Here is a 19,263-nt window from a genome sequence, read left to right on the forward strand (position 1 = left end):
GAGTGTACCAACGTTGAAATATGTTTAAAATAAAGTTGAAATAAGAAAGTGTAGAAAGTATTTGGCATTGAAAGTATTGAAGTTTGATAAAGTAAGTTGATTACCAGCGTGTAGATTAGATTTGAAGCATTAATAAAGGGTATTAAAGAGTATTTTTTGAGTCAACAGAAGAATTTCTCTTCATAAAATAATATTAACTTAGTAAGGCCGAAGACAACCACATCAGCTTAATTTATCATAAATCGTTTTGAAAACGAACGTTTTAAGACGGAATCCACTAGGCAGTCGAGTAATTTTATTAAAGTTGGACAAAATCATTTCCAGTATTTAATCCTATTGCGATTCCACCGGAGAGGGAATCACACCAATGCAGCTGGCCCCGGTTCGCGGCTCATTTGATGTGGTAAGACCCAGTCAGATGGGCGCACTCAGAGGACCTTCAGATGGAGAACACAGCCAGGGAAGACTTTCCCAAGGGCGGATTTCCTCTTAAATCTCGAGAAAATCGGCTTTATACACCTTATTCATAAATGGCAGAACGCGCGAAAGGGTTTGGGTCGAGTACATGAAAACGAGGCGAGTGCGGCTTCGCTTCGAATCAAAACAAAGCAAAGTATGGGGAATTGAAGTAGTATCTCTTGTAATTCTTAAAATTTCTCGTCAATAAAAAACTGATTCTTAAATCAGTATAAATCATTTTAGAATCACAAAAAGATTAGTATCTAGAGACAAAAAAAAAACAGCGAGAAGATCTGGTATCAAAGAAGCGCTCAATTTCATCACATCTTCAGTGACAAAATGTTTAAAATTTCAAGAAATCTCTAAATTATTTCAAAGTTTCTAATTTGAAAGTCATTCTTTCTGCCTTATTGACACTTTGCCTAGCAAAAAAGCTGCATTTTGGATTTTTGAAGCAACTTTCAAGCACGTTTTTCAGAAATTTCAAGCAACGTTTTGAATAATTTCGAGTAACTTATGGAAAACCCTCTTCTTCACTACCAATTTGTTGCAAAGAAAAGCTTTTAATCGTCATTTCATGAAAACCAAACCTCTTACAGAAAAGCTTATTGCACAACTTTGTTCCATTGAAGAGTCCTTCAAGTGCTTCAAATCACGGCCAAATTTGACTAGTCACGTGACTTGAACATAAAAAAAACCATTAAACTGAAAGCGCACATAGATCTAAAATTTAAAATCAGTGCCAACAGAAAAAAAAGTCCACATGCTTAATGTTTCGTATGTTTTTATAAAAGTTATAGTGTAATAAACACACGTACGTATTTTAAGACTTTAATTCTTCAGCGGAGTTCTATTCTTCCGTACGTAGGATTATAAAGAAGGTATAATTCTTAAAAAGCATCGGAACTCTTCCTTTTTTCCTTCAAGTTTCAGAGATTTTAAATTAATGCGCGGTTTGGGACTGGCACTAGATATGCGCGCGCAATATCAATTTAATCAACGCAGTAGTCCTCTCCAAACTGAACATTACCAAACACTCTAAAATGGCTTGCCACCAAAAAACACCATAAAAAATTCCTTAGCAACTGCTCTAGATCTGTAGTTAAGAAGGTCCCCTAACGCTTGAGGTTTAAATATTGTGGTCGTGTGTCTTCTGACCAAGAGAAATTGTTCTGACGACATGATCCTGGCAAAAAAGAATCTTCGAGGAAAATCATTTTTGCCTTAGTGCAGTGTTACAGCAGTTTAAATTTGGGTGTCGGCTACTAAAACCTGGTCAGACTGGTCAAACTGGACAAAACTCACGATCAAAATGAATAAAACTGAATGCACGTTTGTCGAAATTTTACTACACTAATCTCTCAGGTCAATGCAATTTTATTGCTTCATTTCTTGCTACATTGATGCATGTGACATACAGGCAACGTGCGAGAAAGCGGACAAAAAACAAAAACACACAGTGTTTAAATAAAGTCAAAGTCAATCCACGAGATTGACAGCAAAGAAAATAATTTGTAGCCGGCCAAGCACAGTCTGTCCAGACCTATGCTTCCATTTCAGCTCCTCGCGTGAGTTTGACTTCTTTACTGAATCCCTTCACAAGCTGTTTGAACTTTAAACGGCGCCCTTCAGTAGTGCTGCCCGATCTAAGCATCACTTCCACATGGCTTGTTTTGTCCGCATCTGGGACAACGGCTCCGTTTTCCTTCACGTCCCCAGTGGCTATGTTCACTGCATTTCTGACCCACACCTGAAATACATATAAATGATTTAAATTTCTTCACAGGGCATAAGCGTCCTGCTATTTCAATATTATATTACAAACAGTACTTAAACAAGGCGATGGCAGAAAGTATAAATGTTGAGAACGATAGAAGACCGAAAATACCATCGTTATGATCGCGTAGTTATTCGCTCATACCAGGCGATCGGGACGATTATATGAGAACCCCAGATCGCTTCCAATCGCTTCGATCGCCTGTTATCGTATTTGTAAATGATCGATACGATAGAAACGATTGCATCCTCAGAGACCCAGGGGCAGTTAGTAGTGGTAAGGGAAACGCGAAACTGCGGGCAAAAAGGTTCGGCATAGAAAAGTTGGAGCGATTGAAAGGTGCCCCTGGCCTACCAGGCCAGTTCCAAACAACATCTCTCTGAATACTGCCTCCTGATTGGGCAGAATAGGACTTTGTATTCCCTTTGTATTAATCTACCCAATCGGCCGCTTGCAGGTCTGCAGTCCATTTCGTGTGTTCTAACACGAATTATATACAAGATTTTGCTCTGGAAGAACTATTTTCGGCTAGTGCCTTCCTAACACTCACGTGCTGTTTGCGAGCTTATGCTTGTATGCGATGTGCAATTCAGGGAAATCGATGTTTACAGTTTTTTTCAGATATTTCATGGAATGGGAAAATCATTCGCTGCTTGAAGCGAAAGTTTTGCAAACACGAAAATGACTAGGCATAATCAGGCAGGTGTGTCGAGCAGCCCTCTAGCTACGTGTGCAGAGCGTGCAGCAGCGATTCTTGCATTTGATGTTCCGTGTTTTGAACGCTTCTTGTTAAGTCTTGAATTATTTTAGCACTGAACTGCCAAAAATTATGACACTTTTTGTAAGTCTAAAACTTTTTCGGAAAATTAGCAAAACAACTGAAGAAATGACTTGAACAAAGCGTTGCAGTCCCAAAGGCCAGAACAAAGAACTACATTTCTAGTATGCATAATAAATGTATGAAGCTGAGCGGACATCCTGTCATCAGACATTTCACCGCGGGAATGGTCATCAACCTTCCTACTTTTTCGACTATGGAAGGCATTAGCCGAAAGTTTTCCTAGAACAAAATCTTGCGAACAGGCAAAATAGCGAGCGAACTGGTTTTGTGTATTTACTTCGTATTGGAACACACAAAAATGATTGTAGACCTGCTGACCGCCGATTGGGCAGAATAATTCAAAAGGAATACAAAAAACTTTTCTGTCCAGTATTCAGAGAGATGATTGGAACTGGCCTGGAAAGATTCTTTCCCCATATGAGAACCAGGGTTAATAACAAGATGGCTGAGTACGCGTTGCATAAATGGAATGATCTATGGAATACCAAATGTAAGATAAAGATGTGCACATCACCTGTATGTCTACCGGCATACTGATTGAGTAGAACCTTTCCTGGGCGTTAACCTGAGGGCCAGTTTGCAGTTCCCTGGTGATGTTGAAATTCAGACCAGGAGATGACACGGCGATGTACAAGTTGTTGCTATCCACCTCTTCCACCATCACAATACAAGGCACCTGTGAAATAATCCAAGTGATGTCATAAAAGATTTAAGGAATTTATCACAAGCTGAAGTACTGTTAAAACAGTGAAAATTTAAAAGGGGGCATAAAGTACTAAAACTTACATTGCAAAAGAAATTTTGGCTTGCAGTCGAAAGGCTTGTAGTGTAAATAGTACAATCAGAAAAATTATTATCATAGTTTCAAGATATAGAAACGGAGGCTTGTAAGCCTGCTTAGCAGGCACCTGTATAGCTTTTGGGAAATGCGAAAGGCGCGAGATTGCAAGAAGGCCACGCGTGGCCGTCTCGCGTCTTTCTCGTTTACCAAACGTGCGCTCAAAAACTACACAGACAACTGCTACGCAGGCTAGGGTTCCATTGGTATCGAAGACGTATAGTGTTAAAGGACGATTTCATCGTCGCGTCTAAATTTGCATAGGCAATAGCCTGAGTCTTCTCATTCATGATTTGATTGTATCCCAAATAAGAATTAATTCGTATATTACTGTTGGTGTCTGTCGTATTGCAGATACTTACCTTGTCGACGCGCCTAACAGGACCAGGGGTGCGAACAGATTTGTCAAAGATAACATATCCATACTGTGTCTGACCAGGTCTAGGACAGTCATTAATCTTTACCACGTGTGCCATGTTGTCTTTGTGGAGCACCTCATACACTTTATTGTCCGTGGTTGCTTGCCTTGTGGCTAACGTCTTTAAAATAAAATAAAAAAATGCCTGATTTAAATGAGAAAAATTCTAAGTTTCTTTGAAATCAAAGGGAGAGATTCGTAAAAATAAATGAAGATTTTGGGCCAGCTTTTGGCCCTTCTTGGAACAAATTTGCAACTTTAATTTACGGGGGTAAAAATGAGATTAATTTTTTTCGAACGACGTAAATATTATCTTTTGAGAAACTTTGTTGTGGGCGTTTTGACTAATTTTATTTAGCAGAACAATATTTTTTAAATTGTTCGAAGAAGTGCCCTCTCAAAAGGTTTTGTTTTTCTTTTCGATCTCTTTAACTTTTAACGTCGGTTTACAACGTTTCTGAGTCTCCTTAATAAGTTCTTAGCCCTTTTTTCGAGAGGAAAAAATCAATAGTGAAGCAAAACACACCCGGGTGGCTGCTACTCACTTGCACTTTTTTGATTATTGATTTTTTGGAAGTCTTCTTGTATCATTCAGTTTTCCTCCGTACATTCCCGGTTAATTTGAAAGAGAATGCGTGTTTTACATTCTTCAGTGGACTAGTTTTTTAAAGCATCCAGCTATTTTAAGAAAATACTCCTGCATTTGTTTGTCAAGCTAAACATACACTATTACTTCTTTCAAAGTGTTTAAAAGACGTTATGTCATCAGTGAGTTCTGAAGGAAAACTATAGTAGCATTGATATGAATAGATGTGTTTCACTATAGCAAAATAACAACTTAAAGATATCACAGAAATTTCATTTTACCCGAACAATTCCTGGAGTTTTGCCCACTACTATGGTGTATTCATAATCCTTGTTTGTTGGGTTGACACCATGGTTCAGCCATGCAGTGGCATATCGAGCCGTTCTTTCCCTTGTTCTTCCTCTTGAGTCCCTGGACGTTTGGAGACTGATCTTCAAGTTTAGTCCTTGGTTGGTAGCATTGGGGACATAGTAACCATTACCTTTTATTACGCGAAACAAAGAAATAAAATGAACAATTTCCTCAATAACGTCAGTTCTTCATATTCAGAATGAATGGAATTCTTCTTGTATTCTAATGCAAATGATGTTATTATTTATTATTATTGTGATTGGCTGGGCTGTAGCACACTTTCAGCCATTACAGTTCACCACTTAATTTTCTCCTTTTCTGACTGGTTTAAATTGATTGCGTAACGCAATAGTTTTCATCGGCGGAGGGCACGTTCAGCCTATAGTGTCCGTTCGAGAGAAATGCCTAAATGGATACTGCTCGTTCGTGATTTTTTTTTGTAAAAAAGGGGCCGACAGACAAAAAAATTCACTGCATTTAGGGGGTTTCTTGTGTGGTTTTGTTTCGCGTGTTAAATTTCGGCTTTCAATTTAGTCTTTTATCCTAAAAAATTAAAAATTAATTCACGATGCTCGTTTTTAGGCGATGACTTTATCTCGCCTTATGTTGAGAGGCGATCGCGGATTCGTGTTACGATGGACGATGGACGATGGGCGATGTGAAGATTACTCCAACATAACGTGTCTTTTGCAACCTAGAGCATCGGTAAAACGCGTTTGATTTCAAGCAGTTAAAAAGAGGTTTTGGGTCAGGAGAGACTGATGTACTTTACTAGAAGTCTGATAAATCTGACCTCCCTTACCTGAGCTTTAATCGTTGTTCATGTATACACAAAATCGACCTACGCGATAGCTGACTCAAGCATTAATTTGAAAAGTGAAGAAGACTGTTAGCGTAGCTTTTGACACCGTTTCAGAAAACCAACCGTGACGTGAGGTGAGGTGAGCTATCTGAAATCTTTGTTTGCATGAGCATGCATCGTTATAAAAATATTGTCACTATTTTTTCCTCCTTTCCGACGCGACTCGTCATCTTGAGTTATGGCGGATGAGAATTCTTTTAACAATCAGCGAAGTGTATTAAATTTCTAGCTGTTAAACAGAGGTTTCAGCCCTGGAGTGAGTGTTTTACCTTATTAGGTGGTGGATGAATCAAAGCTCGCACGAGTCGTGTACATCCTGAAGTGTTTGTAATCATTGTACACATCGACAAGAAGTTTACCAGTGTCGTAACTTTAATGCCCGAGGAAGCCCGTACCAAAGGGTCATCCACATTTTTGTAGACCGCAATGTATATAATTTGTGGTATGAAATTATGCGAAATTGGATATGTTCCAGAGCATCTGAAAGGGGTTTGCTTGGAATGCACGAATCACATTGTTGGATAATAAGAAAAGGTTAATGCACATTTAAACCGAAAAAGAAAGCGAAAACTTCGTTATCTCAACGTTCTAGCTTACAGATCAGTAAAAAGCTTGCTTATTGATGCAGTCAGGCGATGACCTCGACCTATTCAAAGGAATAAGAGAAGCAACACATAGCAGTTAAATGATGCAACGACAGAATGAATTTTTCAAAATGATGGAGAAATTGAAGTTTTTCTTTAAAATTAAGTACTCGTGCTCACTCAACGTGCTAAACAGACTTGCTAAATGGTGTTCAAGTTCGAGTAGTTACCGTTAACATCCCTAAGCGTAGCTGCAAAGTTCTCTCCTCCAAAGGAAGACGGTTCATTAGTTAAGTCATCGTTGAGTGAGTGGCTTGTGGTGTTCATGAGAATAGATGACGGACTAGTAGCATCTAACAGCTTGTTCTGAAACAATGCAGTCTGAAATAAAGCAACAGTAACATAAGTATTGAAGCGTGAATTTATGAAAGATTCAGTATTCGAGTCTTGAGATAAACAACTGTCTCTTTAATGTCGCTCTTTAGGGTCTCTTAAAGAAAATTTTATTACTTATTAAGCTCATATCAAGGAAATTGCACTTAATTTCGCAAGCAAACGAAGATTTTTGAATAAAAATAGAGTTGAATTGAATTCGGGGAGGAATGGCTTGTTACACCACGAAAACCGCCATTTCTTTGTTTTGGAACACCAACATGGCTGCCGTGACGTCAAATGAAAACCAATAATTTTGTTTCAACATAACAAATGTTTTACTTGTTTTGTGGCATGAAAATAACTAATATTATTAAGATAACCTGTTTTGCGGTTGTACAATTATTGGGGCATAAGTTTACACGTTCATTTGGTACATGAAACGTATCAATCAAAATAAAAGAGATTGTTTCGTACCTGTGTGATGTTAGTTGTGCTGCTGGACGTGGAGGTGATACCAGTTCCTAGGCATATGATGACGTAATCAGCAAAGAACACACTCTTTTTAAAGGTGAAGCTAATGTCTAATTGAAAAGATCCAGTTGGAAACTGATAGGTGGGCTGGGAAAACTCCATTCCAAAGATCCCGGCTGAATAATCCCCACCACCGACCAAAGTTAGCCCACCAGCCAGTCGCTCTGGTTGATAATATCTGTGGAAATATTTGAATTATCATCTGGGTAATTGTATTCATTCTGTACACTCATATCAAGCACAGTGCTGACTGAAATGTTAATTGTTAAAGCGTGGGTGCTTTCTATCAAGCACAACAGCAGCCGACTCATCCGACCAAAGTAAGTCCACCAGCCAGTCGCATAGGTTGATAGTATCTGCTGAAGTAGTTGAATTATAATAATAATAATAATAATAATAATAATAATAATAATAATAATAATAATAATAATACTAATACTAATAATAATATTATTAATAATGTATAATAATAATAATAATAATAATAATTATCAACTTTATTTAAAGAGGATGAACACGTAACAGTAAAAAACAGCGTACGTCGGGCTTAGAGCAGCCAGCTGACTGTCACCTGTTCGACATATTGTATCAGTTGAAACAGTGCGCTCTTTATCGCCGCGCCGTGACTCTGCAATTCACTCCTGTTCAATATTTGTAAAATTATTTTCACTCTTTAAGTTAAAAAAAGCTATTAAAGAAGCGTCGTCTTCAAATAATGGATATTTTTGCTAGTTTGACTGTCCTTTTTTTATTTTATTTTTTTAATTGTGAATCTCCTGAAACTGTAAATTACTAAAGCGTTATTTAGAACAAAAATTTAAGTATAAAGGCCTTGTGTTGTTTGGTGTTTTCAACTTTTCAAACCTGCGGTTGTCACTGATCAGCTGTTCGAGATTCATTTTGATAGTGGTAGTGCCCGGATGTCGTGTCCAGTCCCAACCATTGTCGATATCGTGAGTTAGAAGAGCCTCCTCGCTGTTTGCAACAAGAAGTGCGCCATGACTCTGATAAAGCCCAAAGACATTCTGATTTCCTGACGCTTCAAAGTCCCAGACAAATTTGTTGAATCCCTTAACAGTGACTGCCCAGTTTTCTCGTCTTTGGATGACAAATGCTGCATAATTCTTACTCCAAAATCCCCTGGGAGAGCTTTCTGCTTGGATACTCATTGTATTGGCCTTTGTTTGAATTTCCTCCATGATGTTGATTGAGCCAATAGAATTCAGATAATAAATATTAGTGAAGATTGTCCCATCTTCCAAATATTCCTTAACAGCATCATTAGTTGTGTCGTACAGTCGCAGAAACATCTGGAGGGATTCATTGTTAAAAGTAGAAATTTCTGCAAGAGAGCCATCTGTCGTTTGAGGTTGGAGCAGTGGCAGCAGCATAAGCATAACCAGGAAAGTTCTTTGCCAGAATATTACGACTAAATCCTGGAAAGCGACCCCCGACGCTGTTTGGTGAAGAGTATTTTACAGAGACAATCCTCATAACCTCCAGTCCTTTTTTAATGTTATTTCTTGTCTCGGCGCCTTAAAAGAAATTCAATAATATTTTACTTATAATACGGTTTACGGGTAAAAAAACAATCAGAATTGAGCTTAAAATGTCAATGAAATGACTTTATTTTAAGAGAAATAAGACATTTGGGTACCGAAAGTTGAAAATTAAAATTCGCTGAAAAGTGTAAGAAAGAAATTTTAGGGTCACAAACAACTTACATTTGCCATAACTAATGGAGACACATTTTTGGGAAACTGGGTGCTACTTCGTTCGCCAAAAAGATCGAAGTTTGTCTTTATTCTGATTTTCTTCTGCGGCGTGTTGAGATGTCACAGATCTAGAGTTAGCAGGAAGGTGGTTTACCAGACAATTATACAATAAAGGAATGTTTATTTTCAACCTTCAAACACAGTGTCTCCCTCTTCGTTTGGTAACACCTTCTTACGCCATTATTACCGTATTTATTATAAATACGGTATCTCCAATCCCCCACGGGGGGGGGGGAGGGGATAGAAACTCTCTTTGTGAAACAACGATGAAGTGCGACATAGCGGTGTTGGGCAACCGAGTTGATAAGGGCATAGTGAATAGCTTGACAAAGTTCTTTGCTTAGTTCACATTTTTTGGCCTTGACCGTGTACATACCACAAGAATTAGTTTCAAAAGTTATCAGTCCTGAATAATGTCCACTTTTGGACATGATTTGATCCGCGGGTCAAAACAAACAATTATTCAATTACTGCGCGAATTTGGAGTCACATTGTGGGAGGTCTGTTGACAGGAAATATTCATGCTCAATTTGTCGATCGATATCTAGAACAGCGAATTGAACAGAACTCGAATTTGAATGAAACAAGCATTTACTAAACAGAAATTCACAACCTCCAGCATTTGCGTTAAACTTAGAACTTCTCTTCTATGAATTGAACGAATGTGAAATAGCTGTAGAAGCTACAGCAATCTTTGGCGTAATTGAATCAAGAAAATAGAACACCCATTGAAGGAAGCGACAAAATTACATTGCTGTAAATCAAACAGCCTGGCTTGGTAACACAACAAAAAATATAAATCATTATTTGAGAATATATATTTTTCATTATAACAGGTAAATGGTTCTCACTCAAAGCAAATTCTGTTCCACTAAGCAGATACTGAATAAGTGCAGCCTTGTGTAGAGCTTGTGGTGTGTAAGCGGAAGCGTAGTAGCTGTTGTGATGGAAACCAACAAAGTCAGGCTTTAGAGTTCCTGCAAATGCTTCATTGGGAGACAGAGCGTTGGCGTACCACCGATCAAGAGCTTTCATGTCACGAATCTTTTCTTTCTTTTCTTGTGTTGTGGAGGTAGGCATCATGAGAACTGCAAATAGTCTGTGATAAGAAATACATATCGAGGACTGTCAGAAATTTAATAAAGGGCACACAATGCATAGATAAGCGATTACGATTCACAAGGGGGTCTTTAATATTTTCAGGAAATTCGTCAAAACACTAACGTAAATATAACAGCTAACATCTTCTCTGTTGAATGATTGTTCAACAAAGGTTGCGTTATCGTGTAGTGTGACATCCGATATACGATATACGAAACTTCTCGCGAGGACCTGTGTATTAAAACCCGGGAGCAAAAGAATGTATAAATTTCAGTTTACTGAATTCAAAAGTACTCATAAAATATCATTTGTCTCTTTCGTTTATACGTTGTATTAGTCCTTTCCACTTCCCGGGAGTATTTTGCGTTGTCTTTTACGCGCTGTCTTGTTGAGTTAAACTTGATTTCTGATCACGAACATTTGTTCCTGTAGTTAGTTCCCAGTCCTATTCAGTTCTATTGATCCGTCGATCACGTTCAACAGAAATGGCACAGATGACTCACAGATCGATGTACAAAACCAGCCCATCGCCTTAATTCGCTCAAAAACAACCACATCTCAAGTAGACTGATGTAACCGATGGATAAAAAAAATAGTTTTGTGATCTCATCCAATGTTCGAAAAAAATCAACTCCCGCTATATAACAAGCACGCATTGTCCCTGCATCCCGAGCGCTTTCTTTTGCTCGCCATTTTATAGCTTTGCTTGTTACATAAGCCCAAAACGAAAACATTCTGCACTAAATTGGTATTACAAAGCATCAAAACAGTTAATTACCTCCATAGTGAAATAGTTCTCATACGATCAGCAGTCGTCCCAGCGTACTCGAATGGATCTTGATAAATCTCACCGAAGTCATTGTACCATTTCATGGTAGAAACATAGTTAGATAGTTTTCCCGCGGCTTCTATTTCTTTCTTTAGGAGAAATGCAGCACACATAAACCCTGCACCGGCATTGTTCATCTCATGGTCCAAGGTACCGAGCCCGCTGCCGTCAGTGAATCCTGAAATGTAGAATGTGTTGAGCTTGAACCCCTCAATCAAGCACTTCAAAGAGAGTGTACAGAGCCATCGAGGGAACAAAAACATCCTTAACGAAAGATGGTGGAGGTCACGAATGTAGTCAGTACAAAAAATATTTTCGAGGGCAGAAAAAAAATCGCTAAACGTTTTTTTGGCACATCTTGCTATCGGTTTGAAGAAAGGAGAAAGAAGAGGGAGGTTTATTAGCGTCATAAGCTCTTAACTACGGAATACTCACCTTGATCCTCGATATAATCTAAGAGTAGCATTAAGCGTTCCTTGCGTTTGTTATTGAGTGTGTTAATGGCGGCCTTAACATTTTCTACAGTGTACGGAGTTGTTGAACCCAGAGCTGTTGTGAATGTCTGTTGCATTGTTTGGTCACCGCCCGCTATTCTCTGTAAGTGTCAAAAACAAACAAATCAGAAAACGATTTAAGATCCCGACAAGAAGACGCGTCATTTATAGTAATGTAAAAGAAAGGTTACAAATTTTACTTAAAGGTTAATATTTTTATATCGGTTTATCACGCACTCAGAACTGCTGGAAAACAGGTGTCTTTAACATTAGGAATAAGAAAAAACTTTGGATACAGGTGCATCACTCGAGAAAAAGGGAGAACCTAGTGAGTAGTAGCAATCTCTTCTAAATAAAAAGTAAAGAGCAACGGCCACTTTACGACCTTTTTTGAATGCTTGTCTCTAGGGAGAAGGAAAGAATAGCCAAAAATGCAGTTTTCAAGTTAAACCTGTGCCAATTCTAGGCTGGGCCGACTATACATTCTCTTTATAATAACTTGCCAAATGAAAAAAAAAAGAATAAACAGACAGATGCGGTACACAAATATCGTAAAATGCCCGTTACTAGGCTTTCTCCCAGCCACGCTAATAAGCCCCAACTGCAAACTAAGGAAAAAAATATTCCTGTTATAAGCCCTCCCTGACATCAGCCCTAACCCATTCACCATCTCCACATTAAGTTACTAATGTCCTCGCAGAACTTTGTACTTCAAAAAGAAACAGCCAATGAATAACTTCGCAAGTATAGAAGACTGCAGATACAAAAGGTTTCACTCAGAGTGCCTCTCTTACAATACATCCCTATCAAAGCAGCGTCTTAAAGTCGTTTCTTGTCAGCTTTCTTTCAAAAGGTTTTATACCAGTCATAACAACCAACCCCCCCCCCCCCCCCCCCCTTTACCTGGTAAAGTCCACCTAAAACCAATTGCAAAGTTATATAGAGTAGTTTTCACTTGAGTGTCGAAAGTAAATTGCGTTTGCTTTGGTTTTGTATTACTACGCTTAGTGATTGGCTTAAAAATCTCGCGCTACTTTCTCAGCCAATCAAAACTAAAACCAAAACCAATCGTGACTCGCTCGCGCACGTTTTCCCGCGCTTCGTGCAAACTACATGTATTTTCTTTGAGTTTTGATTGGTTCACTGGATTGTCTGTGTCCTTTGTGATTGGACAGAGTTATTACTTCGGTTTTGATTTTACGACACTCAATTGAAAACTGCTCTAAGCACGTGGCTATAAACAGCATTTTATGGTACTAGGTAAGGTAGGTAAGGTAAATGGCTCTACGGGCCCGAAAAGTTTTCGGGGCTTTTGAGAAACGGGCCCCAGGTATCCATTGGGGCCCGGTTAAAAATATAAAAAAATTGAACAAGTTTTGAACTAGTTTTTCGCACCGTTACAGCGCTTGTCTTATCATCCCCGCCTGCATTCAGGTCAGACAGTTCAGCAGCGGCCCTCTCGTTAACATCAATTTCGCGTGATCGTACGTGATAATCCAGCGCCATTGGAAGCAGCACTCTCGGTATCACGTCGCCAAACTTTTCGTCGTCAAACTCAGACCGTGAGGCGTACAGCGGCTTACCTAAAGGGTAACGCAATATTTTAAAGTTCCGTGGTTAAAAATACCTTACCATGCTTTAAAAACATAAGATAACGGCTGCGGCCATAAGCTTTTTTTTAAAGATTTCCTTTGCGTCATAAAATAAAGGATTAAAAAATAAACTAGACGGTTTTTTTAAATGTCGGTAGGTTTACCACTGTCGAGGTTGATGTGGGATACTGTAAATTAATATAAAAATATCTGAAATTAAACATAAACATGGCGGGGGGAGGTATGGTTAACAAAGCGCGGCTGATGATCTGAGTTGAACTCGGGAACAAGTCCAGGTGGTGGTAAAGTAAGATGTTGAACCAGGAACCTCCGAATATAAAACCACTTGGCAACACTTATATTTTGATATCAACAAGTAAATCGTAAATATTTAAATATTGCATAAGGCCGATCGGAATTTAATAGTTTTTCGAACCACGCGTAAGCAACCTTTTCAACACAACAACAGAGCACGGATGACGTCACTAAATAAATTGAATTTGGTGGGGATCAACTTGGTCATATTGTTTCATATGTAAAGCTAATTAACAATTAATTACATGCGGAAAGGAGCAAGGCATGAGCAAAATATCGAAGCATAAAAACAAAACTGTTCACACGGTTGTAAAAAGAGAACGAAAGTTAGCTTCGTCTCCCAATTTTGAAGCTAGACAAATTTCCTATTATTGCTGCAAGAGATTCCAAGAGATATTTTGGTCCTTCTTATACACTCTTAGTATCACTGTTTATGCTCTCTTTCAATTCACAGCAGCTTCCCAAAGTTTTAAAAGTGTCGCATTTCTGATTTGTTTCTTACATTAGGTACGATACCTGTGATAACACCCGATGCGCTTTTCACGATGTTTAGTTGACCGAACTCCTGATGTGCTCTGTCCACCCGTAGGGACTCAAACCGTTTCTTTACATTTCCTGTAAACTGGACTGAGCTTTGTGACTGTTTTACAAACCAGTTCTCCAAACGCTTTTCGATCAGGGCCAAATCATCCAATTTGTCCTGACTCGGAGTTTCTTCGGTGATAGTTGTCGGAGTGGCCTGTTGTAGTAAAATAGTTGAATATTTAAAATGAAAACGAGATAACAAAGAAAGAAAAAGAAAGATAGAAAGAAAGAGAGAGAAAAATAAAAAAGAAACAACAAACTAACAACAAAAGTATGAAATACAAACAGAGTCCAAAGTGACTAAAATTTTGACATCTGCTTTGATTGGCCGCAAACTAATGACAAAGGTTCTTACTACACTTACACTATTTTTTATAGTCTTTAAAGTAATTGATAATCCTGGTTAACTAAAAAGGGACTTTGGAAGCAGATCTTTAGTGTCCAACGCCCGCTCCAATCATTCCAAAAAATAAAAGTTTATTAAAAGATCACACGAAGTCTTTTAAGGATCTAATCATCTAAATCGATTGATGAATGGCGGGAAGATGCATGTGAATACGGCTAATTCGAGAAAGTTTGTCGGGAAAAAGCACAGAAAGATCGGAAGGTGGTCTGGTTATTTACTTGAATTTTGCATATTGACCTAGAGGAAATGTACAAGTTTGCATTTTTGCACGTGAAGAAATAAATTGTTTTTTCTCTCAAGAGGCTTTTTCCTGTAGTTTTACGTTTACTGTTGCGTGTCCTTGAGTTGTTAAAATTCTTCTAAAATTAATCGTGGGTAGAAGAGCCTTGTTTCTATATGTGTAAATTCGCCTTTGTCGTGTCGCCATCTTATTAGCGGAGTTCAGCGGCCGGGGGGGGGGGCTGGTGAAAGAAGGATTTATGTTTTTTGTGTGGTGGGGGGGGGGTGGAAAAAAGGGAAGGGGGGGGGAAAAAAGGGGTTAAAATAAAAAAAAAAAAAAAAAAAAAAAAAAAAAAAAAAAAAAAAAAAAAAAAAAAAAAAAAAAAAATATTAGTTTTCAGCACGTGCAGTAGCTCACTTCTTCTACCCATACTACCTTTCGATCATGTCGCGTGCACGTTTGTGCTTTTTTCGATAACCTTTCTCAAATAAGCTGTATATAAAAGAAAAAATCCTGTCAACCCCTCTTGATAGACAAGGCTGAATACCCCTAAGGTATCGTATTTCCGGGTCAGACTGGAATAAATAAGCCTGAAATCTGAGTTACCCTTACCGGTTGCTAGATATAAATTTTCTCCGTTATTAATGATTCTTTGATAGAAATTAACGCATCAGCAAGGGTGTTCCCAATAAACTTACCAGACTCCAGCGATAGGTTTGCTGCCAGAAGTTATTTGGAGTGTAAAGTTCTTCGCCAATTGTTGGCACTATTTCGTCGCGTGTCTGCCTGCTTACACTGCTCACCAATCGCAAAATGTCAATATACAAAGGATGAGTCGTTTGGGTAGTTGTCGGTGCAGTTATTCTTAAAGTGTCAATATCCCTGCCTGAAACCAAGTTCGACTCTTGATAAGAAACCCATATTCCACGCCAACCCTAAAATACAGAGAAAAAAAAATAAATGTCTTTCATTATCTTGAATCACATTTCTTGTTTTTTTTTTTTCTTCTTTAAAATTGTTTGCTTACTTAAAGAAATAATTTAAGATATTTTACCTTGAAATTCAAATTGATCTTAAACTGTGATACAGTCGTCGGACTGCTAGGCGAGGTCAGAGTATCTAGAAACGAGACGGTCAGTTTTTCGTTATCTCCAACGCGTTTGTGAGTATTGTAGAGCCACAGCTTGATTCCACCTCTCCTGAGCTCGCTTCCTCTAATTCTCTAAAGAGTTTCATAAATGAAACCATTAAAAACAAGGTAAAAATAAAAACTATCGTAAATGATCACTTTTATCAATGTGTTCTAAAACATATTCGTTAACCAACAACTGCAAAATATTTTTACTTAAGCGGCAGGTTTTGCCAAAACGTTGTTTGTCCGCATTAAGCATCCATATGTTCCCCTGTCAGTCACAAGCCCTAAACACAGTGCATCCACTTTATGAGGTGTTCAAGTACATTTGTTAAAATTCAACAAGTTTGAAAATTTCAATTTATGTTATTACTGACGTTGCTTGTGAATGCATGTGTGAGTGAATCACCACTCGTCCAGGTCCACTTCAAAGAATGTGTTTCGTCTTTATAACGAGTCGTTGAGCGCTCTATCGTTGATGTTGAAGACGCGGTAAAATCACTTAAGTGAGAGGCACTCTCGAATGTATAAACTGCGATTGAAAAAGAACAGAAACATTTAGAAAAAGAAAAGGTTTTGAGCGAAAATGAACTGATGAACATACATAATAAAGGGTATAAACTGTAACCAAAACATATAACCTGTTCGAGCCTGGCCATGGATGGCTCCGACGAACAGCAAAACGAGCGCCACACAATGGCACAAAAGTATCATAAGCCTGGAGGGCAAATATTAAAGCCATTTTAGGGGTAAAATACAATTTAAAAAAATTATCATTTAACAACTTCAGAAAATTGACAATCAGTAAGACCACTTCACAAATTATTGTAAAGCGAAAAAAGTATCATATTGACGATCTTACCTCATCCTCCTGAGTGTATCTCTGTTACTTGTGCTCTTCGGTTAATTCTTGGAGCAAAGTGAGGTAACTGCAAATTTGCTCTCTCATTGATAGCGATAGAGCTGTTTATGCGTCAAAAGTCACCTATGAGTCCATTTCCGCTTGAATAGCTCTGACTCATTCTTTGTAGATATTGGCCAATGGGGTAACATTTGTTAATGAAATGAATAGATTTCAAAATTAATGAGCTCATACACTAAGCAGCTATTTTGGAACGCGGAAAGAAGAACCTGTTTAAAGATTAATAACTTAAGAAGCTAAAGAATTTAAAATAATAAAAGTTCATTTGACCGTATCCGTCTGTTTTTAAGTAAGCAGAGTGTTTTAGTAATTTATAACAGGAATACTTTTGAACTGATTCTTTGAAGGCTGATTGGTTAAAAGTTTTCTGTTCATTAAAGTAGCCATGTCTCGACCAATCAAATGTCGCATGAGCTCAGATAATTGTTATGAAGCCAGCAGCAGAATCGCCAGTAATTTTCTCACTCTTTGGGTTAACCCGGTCAAAAGTCCTTTTAAGGTGTATTTAAACCCATCAACCCATGGCATGCAACTCTTAACTTGTAACCCATCTGACGCCAGTTGCTTTTTTAAAAGTTCATTTGCATTTTAAGAGCTTTATTTCCTTGATTTTTCTGCTGATACGCATGAAAGATCTTTTGTTAAATTTATATAAAGAATAAGTATAGGCTTATAAGCGAAAAGTGGGCACTTGAATCCTATTGTTTTTAAAACAAACACCTTGCTGGAGAGCAAGTCTTACTCTGGGACATCAAAAACAAAGAAACGTCAAGCTTGACTGGTTGAACTTGCTTTGTTTTGGATTTCCAGCGCGTTGCTTGCGCTCCAGTAAGGGATTTTAAGCGTAAACGAATAAATAAAGGCAACATGCTTTAAGTGCTAAATTACTGAGTTATATATTCCTTCCAAATATATAGTGTTGCATTTTAAATCTTAGCCATTGTTCCATGGGACTCATCTCGCACCCATATTGGAATGCATTGTTTCCTAAAAATTCCAATGCATTTTAAAAGAACACTCCCAAATGATTTTAGTGAGATTTCTCTTTTTTAATTTAGCTTAAGTCTTAAATTTGTGTTGAGGGAATGAAATATTTCCACTTTATATGTTATTATACGCCCACTTCACTAAGCATGTGGTCTGCCCAAACAGACACCCACGCTAAATTTCGAGGTAAGATTAGGTAAGAGTTTTTGTGAAAATCGAATTGTGTAAAAAAAAATTAAATCTTCATCTTAAAGTTCATAAGAAGTAAAGTGCCTATCAAACATTCCATAAAAAGGAACAAAAAATCTTGCTGATGTCAGCTATATCAAAGAAAAGATATGCTGGTGGCTTTTCAAAGTCGAAGGACAGTCATTTTTAAAAGCAATTTTTTGGAATGGCACCGTAGAGAAATATGTCCGTATGCAGGGGTGAAAATCATGTAAACGTCACATAGAATTCACATTCTTATGGCTTCGTGATTATGGCATAGCCTTTTAGGGTGTGAAGATGAAGAATGTTTTAAAGCTATTTTTCTCAAACTCATTATTAATTCATCAAATTAAAACAAAGGAAATCATAAGCGATAAGGAGGTTTGGATACCTGGTCTTCATTAGCATAGATTTTTGCGATTTTATTTCTCCGTTTTTCATTGATCTTTACTGGAACTTTTTTAAGGTTTCTTTATATAAGTTATAAGATTTGTATTTATTTATAGTATTAAGATTTTGACAATCCCTCGGCATATCCATTTTTCGATATTCGTGACGCCCTCCTCCTAGACGTATGTGTTGATGGGGACTTCGCGACTTCTGTATTCACACTCTTACACATATTTTCACATCGTATATAGTTGCTGTGAAATTTAGCGCGGATGTTTGTTTGGACAGAGTACATGTTTCGTGAAGTGGGTGATAAGCAATGGTGAGAATTGATTCCTTTAAACAAAAAATGTTGGACTTATGACAAATTACAGAAGTGAAATATTGTCCGTCTTTAAGTCCAGAAAGAATAATTCAGGAAAACGAAAAAACTTAATTATAACGACATATGAATGGCACCTTTTTTATTCTGTGTTTCTAAAACGTGGGTGAGATGTGAGTTCCATAAAAGACCAGCTTAAGGTAGGTGAGCAGGGTTTAGTTACATTACCGACAAATGATTCAGTCATGTGTAAAATCCTACAAGTAGTCAACCTGCCATCGATACTCAAAAGACAAAAGAAGCATTTTACGGTCTCCGTGCTTCCACCCACGGGAAAATAAAGGCCACAAATTTTGGCGAA

The 19,263-nt window shown here is 37.9% G+C and overlaps 1 pseudogene across 1 annotated transcript; it reads right to left on the bottom strand.

Moving 5' to 3' along the window:
• Positions 1-1,801: 1,801 nt before the first annotated feature.
• Positions 1,802-17,019, bottom strand: LOC144634877 (chondroitin sulfate ABC exolyase-like; annotated as a pseudogene). The gene is made up of 17 exons (XR_013567275.1): positions 16,934-17,019; positions 16,713-16,789; positions 16,449-16,603; positions 15,994-16,161; positions 15,638-15,874; positions 14,245-14,467; positions 13,217-13,404; positions 11,763-11,922; positions 11,277-11,505; positions 10,249-10,496; positions 8,487-9,157; positions 7,566-7,800; positions 6,947-7,097; positions 5,201-5,400; positions 4,278-4,454; positions 3,592-3,753; positions 1,802-2,209 (listed from the first exon to the last, which is right to left on the bottom strand). The product of XR_013567275.1 is annotated as a chondroitin sulfate ABC exolyase-like (transcript).
• Between the last annotated feature and the right edge of the window lie 2,244 nt (positions 17,020-19,263).

This window comes from Oculina patagonica, chromosome 13 (assembly GCF_052425735.1).
Source record: "Oculina patagonica isolate OP01 chromosome 13, crgOcupat, whole genome shotgun sequence".
Lineage (NCBI taxonomy): Eukaryota > Metazoa > Cnidaria > Anthozoa > Scleractinia > Oculinidae > Oculina > Oculina patagonica.